We start from the raw sequence: 15,019 nt of genomic DNA on the forward strand, positions 1-15,019 counted from the left end.
AGCCTAGAACTGTGAGATGATTTATGGTTTAAAATCTTGCCTTTGTCCCAGCATACATGCACAGAAGTGCTCTCTTCCCGCTCGTTACTCTTGAGCAATTTCCGACTGGCCTCAGACAGACAGCAGCCCAGAGGTAAACGCACAACTGTGGACAACATCGCATTTAACAGTCCAAAATAAAGTTGTTGAAGCTCCTCTGTTTACCTTTTCTAAGTGCTCTTCAGCTCAGGGGGGGTCAGGATCTGGTGCAGAAGACCTCGTCCAGCTCCAGCCTGACTGGAGGAGAAGATGGACTTTCTTCAGTCTCAGTCAAACTAGCAGGTTTACGTGCACTTTTGTATTCCACTTTAGGTCAAACTAATGCACTAATTGGTCAGATTTCTTCAAATTGTTTTGCACCGTGAAGCGGAGTGTTCCCAGGGAGGTGCAGGTCGGTGTAGGGTCCCCCACCGTACAATAGGCCTGCGGGTAGCTCAGGCGTAGGCTCAGTACATGCGATTGATTATTGTATCGTTTTCTTATTTGCTTCGTAACTCTGCATGTTTGAGCTTATTCACAGGAAAAAAAGGGCGGAGTTTCATCTCTGGCCAGGAGTTTAATGACCATCCGAGGACATCTCCCACTGACAAACAAAAGGAAGGCTAACTGATTAGGAAAGTGCTGCTTGCTTTAATTGTCTTCTAGTGGTCGCCGTAACTGCCGCAAAAGCAGCATGTGCACATTCTTTAGTGGGAGAGCCGCACCATACAGTTCCCCCCAGTTCAGAGAGGTGGCCGGAGTGGGAGAACAGGATGTAGGTGAGTTCTGATCTGCCAAGAAATAGGAAGTCTGCTTCACATTAGAGGGTGGCTGAGGTCAACGTGTGCACCATCAAAGCGATCCTGCATTAGCCGGAGCAATAAAAAATCCCACTTCATTGAGCGATCTGGTTTGGATGTGTTTATTTTGGGATGCTGGGTGTTTTATCTTAAAGCCAAACGCACGACAGCGTCTTAAACTTGCTCACACTCAAAGGCGGCGCTTAATGTATGATTATGTTCCAGGAACAGTGCTTCAAGATTAATTTTCTTTGTACTGAAGGATTAGGTATTTACAGAGTTTAAGCTTATCTGCCCTTCTAATGTGATTAATCCTCCAGTAAATGTATCATTTGATAAGGGATTACCCCCCGGCTCTTTGTTAGCCTTTCAGTCAGAGATCCTCCAAAGCTCAGATGCATTAAATCATCCATACGTGAGGGTGAATTGATGACAGAGAGCAGCTCAAACAAAAGCACTGATGAGCTTCTGCTGCAGATCATATTAGATCACTGTGGACAGTTCAGCTCACTCATCTCTTTGACAAAGACCAAAACTCCCCTCAGTGTGATCAAAGGCTTCGTTGAACTTCATGTTCTCTTTCTTTGTTCCTTTCTTTTCCCGCCGACTTCAAAGTCTTTGAACATCTTAAGCTGTGGCTTCACAAACAACGGGGGGGGGGGGGGGGGGGGATCTGCAGTGTGGCTGCTTGGAGCGTTAAACATAATGAAGCTGGCAGCAAGCACGAAAACAGCTAATAATACTGTACATACAGACGGCGCTTGTGGAGCGTCTGTTTCCCTCCCTCCCTCCTGCTCAGGTTGCATTTGGTGGAGGTGACTGTACGGTGAGTCAGCTCGGACTTTCCAATCTCTCCTCTGATCTCTAGGGAGCTCATGGCACCTTTACTGGCCTTGTGCACACACGCGCATTCCCTTACACACACACACACACACACACACACACACGCACACACGCACACACACACACATTCAACAGTCAAGCTCCACTCTGTTTTCTGCAAAAGGCCAAATTTCACACAGGTATTTGACATCTCACCTTCTGACTCCTCCTCAAGGCTCTACTCCCCCCCTCAACACCACCACCACCTTGGAGCAGGTGGTTGCTAACTTGTGTCTGGGTAAAGACCCCTGGAATCCCCCCTTCTGGGTTGGAGGGAAGATTGGAGCGCCTTCCAGACAGCCTCACGTCACAAAAGAGTGCGAGGCCGACCTTTCACCTTTTCACTCCTTTCTCAGTTTTCACGAGGGCTCGGGCTCGTGCGCAGGCAGGGTCGGGAGCGCTGGTACGCTGGTGTGAGAGCACGCCGGTGAAGATTCTTACTTTGAATCCCACCTGAGAAATACTGAGTGTTTGTCAGATATGGCTGAGCAAAGGAAACGGCACAGAGCAGAGCAACAAGGATCTGTTTGTTGGGGTCGAGGCGACGGTTGTGCAACTCCTGATGCAGCAGAAGTCGCACGTGCGTGTGAGCTTTGGCACATGAATGCAAGGAGTGCATAAAGGGAAGCATGACTGTGCGGTTTTTGTTTTACTGTTACGACAACCGCTCTTGATTCTTATTGTTCTTTGGGATGTTCTTGTTACTGTTGACGTTAAAATCTGCGCTGGAGATGCAGAAGAAGCACTTCTTGTGATTCTGTTGTTTGTTTATTTCTCTCTTAAACCCAAGCTCAAACGAACCCGTGCCACATTTACACCGTGCACCATAATGTGAGATCAACTCGATGCAGCGCTGTGTATCTGCAGGTCTGAGGGTGCTGTTCCGTATTTACGCCAGTCACTCACCCGTGACTCACACACACTCACACACACCTGTCTGGCAGTAAAAGTCTGTCACTGCTAGACGCTTCTGCTGACTTGTCCATGAGCTTCAGGGTGAACAGCAGCCTTGGGTTGAACACAGTGACATAATCGGCACCTCGAGAGTCGTGCGTGTGTGCATGGGGTGAGGAGGAACCATGAGTCACTTCACCATTTTGTGTGTCTCTGACACTTTTCCTCATGCATTCATCTGGATCTGTTTCTCTGCATCAGCGCTACTCAAGGCTATCTTATGAAAGTATGCTGGCACTTGTGTCCGCGATGATGTCGTGGACGTTTCCTTTCACTCACTCCTGCAGCTGTGCGGAGGAGGCTTCTATCTAGACTTTAGTATTTGTAGACTTGTTTAACTTTGCACAGTCGGGAGTCGGGGTCCTGGAAATTCATGGCAGGAAATGAAATGAAAACGCATCAGTCGACTGACCTGGGTCATCAACACGCAGTTACATTCCTGGAGAGGTGTGTGTAGGGGGCCGCTGTATCGGCTCCACATCTCAATTCAGCTTTGCAAAGCTGTATTATTGGATGGGTCAGGAGTGAGGACGAGCTATTTTGAGTCTAGGTGACGTGTATTCTGTTCCACCTGATTGTCTTGTAACATTACTTTCACAGTACTTGTGAAAATGCCTCATGAACATATCAGACAATAAAGAGTTGGATAACTCACACACACACACACACACATGCACAAAGAGCTGGTGATGGATTGATAGCTTCGTGGGCTACACAAGAAGCGACAGGATGTTCCTTCCACAGCCATTCCCCCGGCGCGTTGCTGCGCTGCTTGATAAACAGGTCTGGGTAAATCAGATCAGATGGCGGGTCAGCAGTAAACAAGGTGGTCCAACAGGTAGACTCAGTCAGGGACGGCGTTACAGAGCAAGTCAGACAGATCCTAATCAGCTGTGCAGCAGTTTGTTGTTGTTAGTGCAAACAGCCTTTCTAAAGGCTACAATCAAACTGCTGAAAGTGTGTTTCTGTGTCTGTTTCTGTCCATATGTATGTTTATATGTACACACAATGCAAACAGAAGATGTACTACAAGTGTCTTCGCTTGTGTGTGCGAATTACACGCATGCACACACAAACACAGTGTTTGTGTGTTTGTGTGTCAGTATTTTTCCAGTCGTCATTGGATTCAGATATAAATCTGTCAATGTATCACAGAAACAGGCAGATGAGGGTGTCAGAAAACCCCCACCCACTGACCCCTGTGCCAGAGGTCACCAGAATCACCTGACATGGCTTCTTGCTGCCTGTTAGGTGCCACTTTCCTCACCTCTGTAGATTCAGCAGGGTATATGTTTATAGTGTGTTATTAGCAACAACGTTAGCTAGCATTTGAACTAAACCTCATTATGTTTGTGTGGCTGGTGTCGTTCACCTCGTCCGACTGCTTCGATGTGTTCGGAAACCCCACAGTTGCTGTGCTTAATGTCAAATTAAACACATTCTCTGGCACCATCTGAATAAGCCATGCGCAGGCGTTCATTATTCATTGTTCTCCATTTGCTTAGAGAGCTAAACAAGTTTTTCTTTGCCAACAATGACAATGTGTGTGGCGCACAAAGACCCCGTAATTGAATCAACCGTCGTCCTAATTATTGGGACATCCTTCCCGTTAATTAGGGGTCGCTCATTGGTTGTCATGGGAGCGTTGTCAGTCTCCATAGAGCTGTCACTCTGGATCAGACTGACGTGAAAAGGAGGGTCAGTGGGTCTGCAGAGCGTGTGGAAGATGTAAGATAGGAGGAAGAGGAAGAGGAGTCAAGGTCCAGGCTTGAGCCGAGGGCTATCAGTTCTTCAGAGGTCAGCTTTCTACTGGCTTTTTCCCCCCTTCATTCACCTCCATTAGCTGGATTTTGCAAACATATGACTCAGTGTTTTTGAAAGCTTTTAACCTTCACTGCTGTTTGCTTTTTATGATGCTTTAAGGTAAATGTTGGCGTTGCAGCCAGAAGGTTTATTTCTTTGCCCAGCAGGTGTGTATGTCTTGCAAAGCCTCTTTGCTGTGTAAATACGGTGTTGCGGAGCCCCGCGACTGCTCTGTCAACAAAACACGACTCTTTCCTGGTGATGCTATTGAAAATTAAAGTGCATAAAAACAGGGCCATAAAATGCTCATTAGGGTGGCCAAAGTCTGCCCGTCCCCCCTCCCCCCCACAGAATTCTGGTTTCCCCCGCAGAGAGTGGGCTGAAGTGTGCCGCTCTTTATGTCGAAAAATAAAATCCACACCCATTTAGTTCAAAAGCCCACACAGCAGTGGCCCCACCATTCTTCATTCTTCATCGCTCTCTTGTATTTATGAAAGGGCCTGGCTCAGATATCCTATAGGCAGGTCTAACAGCTGTCACTAAGCCACCATAGCGGGGGCCTCCACTCGGCACTCAGTGGGGACCCAAAGCTCTCCGTGTCTGTCACTGTCTCCATCCTGTTGTTGGGCCTTTGGGCTGTCTGCTGCTGCCTCTGTTGCCCGTCTTCCTGCCCCTGTAATTACGCGGCGTTCAATTTTCTATTTCCATTTTCTATTCAAGAAATAAAATCACACACGGCTACAACGAGCAGTTAAAGAAGCAGAGGCAGCAAAACAGAGGGAAATGACACAGGAGACGAGACAAACAGGGGACGTGTGTCTCTCGTCCATTTATTTTAAGGGCTAGAGAAAGGCTACACATTATCATTATCATCATCACTACACACACACACACGCACACAAGCACACACCCCACCCCAGCCATCCCCTAATCTGTACTGTTCCACCCTGAGGGCCTGAGTCTGGGGCAGCTGCTACTGATGGAGCCAGAGACCCAGCTGTCCTCACACACATACATATGGGATCACCACACACACAAAAACACACACACACACACACACACACACATCTCCATTTATTCATTTGGGACAATGGAGCCAAGATAGGCGTGTGTTTGTGTGTGATTCTGAAGTGTGCCACAGCCAGGGGGAGGGAGGGGCCTCCACAGTCAGTAAAGTGGTTTTTTTGTTCACTTTGTGTCTCGGCAACAGTTGGCAGCACGTGTGTCAATGACACGGCTATCTCCTTTATTGTCCGTGAAGTCGGTGGGTTTAGGGTGAGCGGGGGCAACCCCCGCTGACACACTTACAGGAACATAAACATGCAAGTGCACACACAAAGGAATGCGTGCGGCGAAGCAGTTATGGGGCGGAATATAAAAACAGATACTGTGAAAAGGACAAAAATAGACTGTTTTTCCCAACAATTTCATCGTCTCACACCACCTGCGACGGACAGCTGCTTTCTTGGAAGAATTTGCTCCCAAAGTTTGGACTTCCTGGAATGTAACTCAACAGTTCTTGCACGTCTCTGATGCTATTGCACATTTGAGTAAGCTCTTCGAGAACAGCCCTCCGGTGCATTCAGTCTCTGCATTGTGATTGTTTTATCCCTATCTCCAACTGCTTTAAGGTGCCTGCTGCCATTGGCTGGCCCTCTTTGTCCCGGATTGGCTCAGCTGCTGGTTGCATTCAGCCGGAGTTGGCGGATTGGCGGAGCACCGGCTGAAAGGCTGCCGTGACTTGCCCCTGCTGGTGCGCTCACCAGTCAGGGCAGCCTTCGAAAATGCTGCAGCTGCTTTGGAGACAAGGGGCGAAAGCAAGCGCGTGCACGTTTGCACAGCGGCTGATGTGCACGAGTGTGCGCGCGAGGTGGGCCTTGTGTGTGGTTGGGCGCTGAAAGGCCGTATGGCCAATACAAATACACACACCTGACGGCTGCCTCGCACCTGTCTGGGGCTGAGTAAGATTCAGATGAAAGAGGAGTCCTTAGGCCGTGTGTGTGCATGTGTGTGTGCATGAGTGTGGTTGTGTGGCTTTGCATTTGAATGTTGCATGCCTGAAAAAGAAACAGCATAAATGCATGGTGCTGCAGATCGCACACAAGCAGCAAAGAAAGAAAGAAAGAAAGAAAGAAAGAAAGAAAGAAAGAAAGAAAGAAAGAAAGAAAGAAAGAAAGAAAGAAAGAAAGAAAGAAAGAAAAAAAAAGAAAGAAAGAAAGAAAGAAAGAAAGAAAGAAAGAAAGAAAGAAAGAAAGAAAGAAAGAAAGAAAGAAAGAAAGAAAGAAAGAAAGAAAGAAAGAAAGAAAGAAAGAAATTATGGAATCACTGTAATTATGGAGGCTGCAGGTTTTAATTTGCCGCAGGGGTTAAAGTTCCCTGACGCTCATGCACACACACCCATCTGCCAAACCTACACACAAACGCGCACATACGCAATCAAAGTGAGACATTCAAAGCCGAGGTTCTTTCAGTTCGCCCACAAAGGCAACAGAGTCCGTCTTTGTCACTTTCCAAGTCAGACGTCAGCGAGCCTGCCTTGCTCCAGGGCTGCGGAGAGAGCTGCCCACACGGAGCCCCCGTGTGTATCTGCATTTGTTATGACCACCCACTCTCACCTCTACACACAGTGTGACGTGCAGGAGAAGCCACTACTAGGGGCAGGAGGAATCTGTGATTTCCCCTCCGTGCATTCTAACTGCGGCGTGGACTCACAAACGGAGCGAGGGCTCACTTTTGTGCGCATGCACGCCTGGGTCAGGGTTGAGGAGCGAGCGGAGGAAGCAGGTTTGGGTTAAATCCCTTCCTTTGTGTCGGGAAAGTCGGTTTACATCGGACTCAGTGTCTGACAGCTACTACAGGCACTGCTTTTTAAGGGTTTTTCAGGGACAAAGTCAGAAACATTGTGGATTTGCTGATCGGGTTACCTCTCTCCTGGCCTGGGGCCATACTTAACTGTGAGATCTAGCTGGGATTTAAGGGAAAAGGCACAGAGCATACAGAAAAGACAAAGAAGGGACGCCTTTTAAGAATATAAGGGGCTCTCACTTATGCTGTTAGGAAGCTCCTGTGTATGTACAGCAGCTGCATCCTTTATGGCAGGTAGCACACACGCGTGCTACCCAACACGTGCTTCGTTGTTTATTGTGGGGAAAGTGAAACAAAGATAAATAAGTCATTAGAAACATGAAACTCAGTGTTGCTTACATTTACTTTTATTGGTTCTTATCATATTTATCACAAGGTGGACAGTAGAGCGCTGTGGGTTTTTAGTGTTAACTGGAAGACAGAGAGATCCTGACGGTAAAGGAACCACCAATGGGTGCCAGATCTGCCACACAACCTCTGTCACCTGTCATAACAATAACAGAAGCTCACATGACGTTATGTGCATGTAATAAACACACACACATACACACACACACACACACAGACACACAAGGTGGAGGGATATAATCATTTAACCCATTTCCTAGTTTAGAAACCCACACATGCAGCCTATCCCTTCATAACTCTTCATTGGAAGATTAGACTGTTGGTTTTTAATTGGCTTTACGCCGTGTGTTTGTTTGATCCTGGTATTATTGCCCAGCATGTTTTCCTCCATGAGTGAGCTGATTAAAATCTGCCGCGTGTCAACACGCTGCCAGATAGACGCCGCTGTTTGATTGATTCTCACGCACAAACACATGTCATAATCCCCGGACTCCCATTGGCCGGAGCAGAAGCCCTGTTTCCAAAGCAACATCGGAATGCCGGGTGTGCAACGCCCGCCCCTTTCAGGAAGTGGCCGCATGTAAACAAAGCCACGGTGTGCGGAAGGGCGCCTGTCTGAGTCTGCGGTAAACACAGTGTGACTGAGAACAATCACATGACCTCTGGGATTACATGTTAGTCTGCTGGATTTCAGTTCTGGGTATCTTTGCAGGCCTGGAAATGTTGTTTGTGTGCGATGTTTGAACTATGCATATAGAGAAGACATGTGGGAGCTGTGAAAGGATCCAGCAGGTGTAGATTTACAAGCGCGTGAGGTTGTTCTCCAGTTCTCTGGAGCAGGGAAAACAAGTGAAAGAGCAAACGGTGCTGCGTTCGTGTCATTGACCTCTCCTGCAGCGTCACATCTTCCCTCCCTACGCACGACGCATTTACAGGATGTCCAGCCTTTTCGTGCTACTGTGTTTGTTTTGCTCTGCAGCTTAGATGTTAGTAGAGTTTGTCACCGAAAGGTGCACAACAACTTGCATTTTCCTCAGCTGGGGCCCCTGGACCATAATGTCATCTGTATGAGGGGAGAATAACAAGGTTACTATAGAGCATAATAGCAGAAAAACACATTCAAAACAGTGATCAAAATACCCACAAACTGGAACACCTATCCTGTTGAGCAAGAACTCTCAGCAGCCAATCGCATTCCTGTTACCAACAGCAACTGCGTGTGTTTATGCCTGCCTCCAGCTAATCCTGTCCCGTGATTGGCTGCTGAGGGGGCCACGCAGCACAGCCCCCCTCCACACACACACGCACTCTTGCTGTCTTTCCATCCCTACAGATTAAGTAACAGCGGCAAAACAAAAAGAGCTTATTTTTGTTTTTCATCAATGGCAGCGCAGCCACAAAAACACGGCGCGTGTTTGGATGCAGCGGCGGCTGCTGTTGATTAGCCGAGAGACGGGGAGGGGGCTTCAAGAGAGGGGGCTGACTGGGGAGGCGGGAGAGCGTCGAACACTGTTGCCACGCACCATCAGTCTGTTACTAGGTTAAGTATGGTATGTTGCTATGAAAAAAAAGCACGTGCAAGGAAGTGGGGTAATTGCATCATGTGTTTGCCAAGTCCTTGAAATCCTGCCTGTCTCCTTCAGTGCCCCGTGCAATACTCTCTTTGCATCATGAATTTCAAACACGGGGTGCACGGGCTGGATCCTCCACTGCAAAACAAGACAGAAATCAACAATAAAATCCATTGTTGGCTGAAGATGCACCGCTTGTTGCAGTTTTCGGACGTTATTTAGCCAATTCTGCCCCACAGTCAGATGGTAAAAATACATTTCTGACACGTCGCCGTTTGCTTTGTGTTCGCGTTCATCTTTTTGAAACACCTGTGGCCAATATTTCCTGTGCCTCAGCGGAAAATTTACATACACAGTGGGTTGAAATGACTGCACAGCCATGTTTGGATGAGGGTACGACGGAGGTTCAAAGGCATGAGGTAGATCATGGAACACGGTGAAGACAGTTATTATTAAAATATGGCAAAACATTAACACTACCAAGAACTGTATGTTCCTCCAGAATTGATGACAAGGTTGAGATTAAACCCAGTCAGGGGGGCTTCCAAGAGGTGGACAAGAGGAGCTGCAGGAATTTCCTGGCTGTGCTGGTTGTGTACGACTGTTCAAAAACAACAGCGGAGCTGAGTGGTGTCAGCATTGGGCTCTCGGCTGTTTTTCTTCAGCTGAAGCTGAGGCCAGTCCCAAATATCCGTCACTTTTGGCACAAGACCTTCTGACCTTTGTTAGAAAGATGAAGATGTAGAATAATATCACCTTTTAGCTCCACAAAGACTTAAAACAAACCAAAATATGGTTCCACCAGAAGATTAGTCCAGACCTGAACCCAGCTGAACATCTGTGAGGCCCTCACAACCTGACAGATTTGGAGCGCTTTGCAAAGAAAGCCTGCGCAAGACGTGCCGTGTTAATAGAGCTGTAATAAACTCAAAAAAAGTTTCTATTAACAGCACAGTTTGGCATCTCATTCGAGGATTTGAGGCAAATTTCCAGGCGGAAATGTTCAGGTCAGGTCTCTATAAATAGCATTAAAGCCATATGTCAGTGTTGCTGTGACTCAACAATAGCGTGGATTCACTCTCGCCTTGGTGCAAATGTAACAGGAATATTTGTTTCTGTGAAAGCAGCTGATTTCCCAGGCTGTTCTACACACACTCTCTTCCATTAGCAGATGACGACAGCGCTCCGATTGGGCTCGGTGTTTTTGTCAAAAGTCTCCCAATTCCAGGGTTATCTCTTTTGTTGTTCTTCTCTTGCGTTGGAGTGCGAACATGTAACCAACTGCTTTTGTTTTGGGCCATCACAGCAGCGGCACTGCGAGATAAGATACCGTGCCAAGAGCGCGGACGGGCCGTCCAGCTCTGACTCGGTTACACAACCCTCCGGCAGTTCAAGGAGCCTGTTTTAGACGCGTCATGGAAACAGGCCCTCTGAAAACAAGCGGCGCTAAATTTAATATTTAACCCGTCGCAAAAGACCGCCGCGTTTTGGATGTATATTTACGTGCACACGCACGTTGTTTGTGCACAAGCGAGAGACTGCCACGGTGAATCCTGCGCATTCGTTCCTCTAATGACCCTGACCTGCAAACCAATGACGACACAGCACAAGCAAACAAGGCCTGTGTCAGGGATCCTCCTCTCTTCTACTCTTCATCTCGCTCCTCTGCCACCCCTCCCCCCCCTCCTCCTCTTCCTCTGTCTCCCTCCCAAGTGACGCCTCCGTGTCCTTTTACCGGGTCTTTAATTAGCATGGGCGCTAAAAGCAACGTGGCAGTTTGCACCTGTGACTGGATGAGCGTGCTATTTCCATATTTTGATATTTAGTGGTCTGCTTCCTGTAGGAAATGTATTTCTTCTGCTCTCCTGCGAGCCTTAACTCCATAAAAGTCAGAGCGAGCTCTGCTATTCCAGACAGCACTGTACTGGAGACTGAAATAATCTCGCACCTCAGCGTGGTGGAATGTGGAATCCGCAGCATGTGTGTCATCAACTATCTCGTTCTATTTACCTATCTATCTATCTATCCTTGAATAAACCCGGTCACCCAGTCTGCAGCCTCTGTCTGTCTGACAGGGCAGAGCTCAGTCTCCAACAGCAATCAGCCTGCGTCTCTTCTGCGCTGTGGCTGTTCCAGTGCATCTCTCATCTTCTCCGAGCTGCATGCCTGAATGCCCGCCCTGCCTTTCCGGCCCGCTGCTCTACACGAGGATTGCAGGTCATTAAAGAGGAAATTCCTGGCAAGTCTCTGAGTACATGTGCTTCTGAAAGGATAAGCTCAGCTATGTCAGCAATGCAGCGGCACAGTTACAGGCTGCGCCCCATATTTGGCAAGTCCTTTAGTCATTCGCTCCACCTTTGCCAGACTGGTAGGCAAACCACAAAATATGACGGGAATCCTGAAGATAACAGGAAAGGCATGAACCGTTTGCTTCACTGAATGGCACGGTTCCTTTGATATTTCCAGTTCATGCCAATGCCTTGAACTAGCCCGGAGGACCCGCCTTCATTTGATCAATTCTTTGATCTCTATCGCCGCTCATGCACGTGGGTCATGTCGGGTCGTCGCCGTGCTCCTTTCAGACCGCTTCTGTCTTCCCGCGTGTTGCGTGGCTGCTGCGCCGCTGTTTCCTTGTCGAGCGTGACATCTATGTCTGTCAGATCGAGTTTATATGAGGTCATTTTCATAATGGGGTCACATGGTGTCAGGCGGTAACGAGGTCGGGCGTATAATGCGCCAGAGATACAGAAATCCAGACTCTTCTTGTCAATCCTCCCTGTTGCTACTGTACAAACACCCTGATGCAACCCTGGAGCAATTTTCTGAAAACAAACACCCAAACGATTATGCCGCGCACGAATGCTGGGGGTTTGCGTCGGCGCGCCGTCAATTCCACATTCAAGAAGACTGCCGCGCTGGTTCTTATCAGAGAAATGCCAGCGTGTTAGGAGGGTAAAATGGCATGACCTCATCCATAACTACCTGATCTCCGTGTCACTCTACTCCCCTGCAGGGAGGCTCTGGATCTTTTGCAGTGTGGATCAGATGTGTGTGTGTTTGTAACCTGGCCGCCGTCCCCTTGGCTCACAGGTGCTTTTACCCCTAATGATTACACACTCTGCACTAAAACGCCGTGTCATGTCATCTTGTCCAGTCAATCCTGGTTGTTTGGGCGCGTGAGTCCTCGTCCTGAGACAGGTACCTCAGCCCGCAATGTGACCGCAACGGGTGCGCAGGAAGCGCCTCGGGCCTGAGTCAGCCTCGCCGCCACGCCATCTCTGGGACGTGAGATCATCGAAAGCTGAGCAGTAGCAGGTGCAGGCGCAGGCGCAGCTTTAGGGCGCAGCTCACGTCTGTCCTGAGTGACACATAACTTAGATTAGAAGCTGTCCCTCCTCTTTTTATCACTCCTTCTGCTGCCCGAGCCAGTTGGGCCTTGAGATCATGGTCCCGAAGTAGCCAGACGGGTGGGAGCGAGAGCGAAAGTGAGGCTGAGCGCGGGGCGGGGCTCAGAGCAGCGTTGCCTGCCAGTGTAATCCCATCCTGCTGTGGTTACAGTAAGTCAGATCCAGACGGGGAACGAGGCAGCAGTTCGCCGTGAGAGTAATGGCTCTGGGAAACACACAGTTTAACCGTGCTAAAGTCCCGCCACAGCATTTAGCGGCTACCGTGCGGCCGCACGTCTGGGAATCGCAGCCTAATCAGGACACGCGCGGGAACATTTACAATCGCTAACCAAGATGGATCATGCTGTTGTAATGCAACAGCAAACCGTCTGTAGATAAAGGGGGATAGGCTAAATTGGGGAGTGTCAAATGTTTACATACTGGATGGGCCAGCGAGGGGGAGCTGCAATAGGGAGAAGAAGGTTTCGCAGGCAGAAGGTTTCGGTTGATACTGTGTAGTTTCGATCCCGCCTGACAAGAAACAACCCCGAAACACTTGGTTTTACTCTAAAAGACGAGCAGCCAGCTATTACTCAGGGTCGGGCTGTGTTTGCGACAGCCATCTGATCCATCAGAGATAATGTGATATTTTTGTCTGGGTCGGTACCTCTTGTGGGTGAGGGAAACCTCAAATGCACGTCACGTCGGAGGGAAAAGAAGCCAGCGCTCTGGAGCAACTTACTAATTTGCTGTTTTCCAGTTTTCTGAGCGGCTGCACACATCTGACTGCTTTTTGTTCACTAGCCTCCCTGTCTATCGTGGCCGTAGATCACTGGCTCAGACTTTGTGCCCACGGCCTCAGCCCTGGCAGCCACGGTCGACAGAGGGGAGGGAAGATGTTTGTCCAGAGTGAAACAGCCTCTTTATGAGGACTGTTTTGCTCCCAGATCGCGCTGTTTAGACATAGCCGAAAGGAACAACAAAAAAAAGGTTTCAAACAGAACCCTCTCCACCTCCCTTTGCATTAGGTGAAGCTACAGAAATTAGCTCACAGCTAATGTGTGTCTGATGCAAGAAGAGAGCGCAGAAAAGCCTCACAAAGACCACTTACGATAGATAGATAGATAGATAGATAGATAGATAGATAGATAGATAGATAGATAGATAGATAGATAGATAGATAGATAGATAGATAGATAGATAGATAGATAGATAGATAGATAGATAGATAGATAGATAGATAGATAGATAGATAGATAGATAGATAGATAGATAGATAGATAGATAGATAGATAGATAGATAGATATTTTATTGTTTTTTCTATCAAGCAGCACTAGCCAAAACAGAAAGAGCTGCATGAAACACACTGACCTGCATAGACAAGATTCCCAGAATATTTTGAGTGCTTGGAAACTTTGTACAAGAAGTGAAAGAAAAAAACAAAAACAGAAGGGGAGAGACTTTTCCATTTCTATTTCTTTCTTGCCAGCTGCAGCTTTTCAAATTTTTCCCAGTCTGCTCCATCAGTTATTTGGGACTTTTGGGGGGTGATTTTCCAGGAGACATTGTTTGTGATACGCGGGTCAGCCGCAGACAGTCATCCAGTCGTACATTTGCTGCGTATCAGCGTTTCACAGCACTGCTGAAGCTAAATGTGGCAGCTCCTGTGATTGTGTGTAAGAAAATGACTCTCTTCTGTAAGCATTTCTGGTATTTTGAAGCCTCCCAGGTTCTTAATAGTGCAGATAGGAATGTCCTTGGAAAGCCCCACTCTTTCTTCTTTATAACTACAACTGGGTTTCTGAGTAGAACTTCCTCTGTTTTAGAGTATGATCTCTCTCCATCTCTCTCTCTCTCTGTGTATGTGTGTGTGTGTTTGGTGGGGGGTGGGGTAGCGGTTGGCTGAAGTACAAGACACTGCCAAGAAAAGTGAGTTCCTCTGAAGTCCTTTCACTTCTTCACATAGGCCACCTTTTACAGTCAGCCAACCACAGAACACACACGCACACACACATACATTTCTCCTCACCCGAAGCTCTTGCTGACCCCCGTGCTCCATTTGTGTGACAACGTGCGTTCACGTGTCACCAAAAGGAGCATCTTCTCATCTTAGGATCAGTGTTATGTAGCATCTCCAGCTAATGGCTAACAGGCTGTTCAGCCTCCTGTGTCTTATTGCAGATACTCGAAGCCCTCCAGTTGTCTGTGCACAAGCAGCTAAAGAAAGCTGTTTCCGGTCCCACCCCCACCCCTCCCACCCTCAGTGCCGGTGGATGTATGGTAATGATTGTGCAAGCTCCTAAGAAAGGAGTGAACGGCCAGTGCCTGGAAAGGGCAGCGCGTCACGAGTGTTGCCATGTTGCAACGACTCACTATCTCTATTAGTTTAAT

Source organism: Takifugu rubripes, chromosome 21 (genome assembly GCF_901000725.2).
Source record: "Takifugu rubripes chromosome 21, fTakRub1.2, whole genome shotgun sequence".
NCBI classification, from domain to species: domain Eukaryota; kingdom Metazoa; phylum Chordata; class Actinopteri; order Tetraodontiformes; family Tetraodontidae; genus Takifugu; species Takifugu rubripes.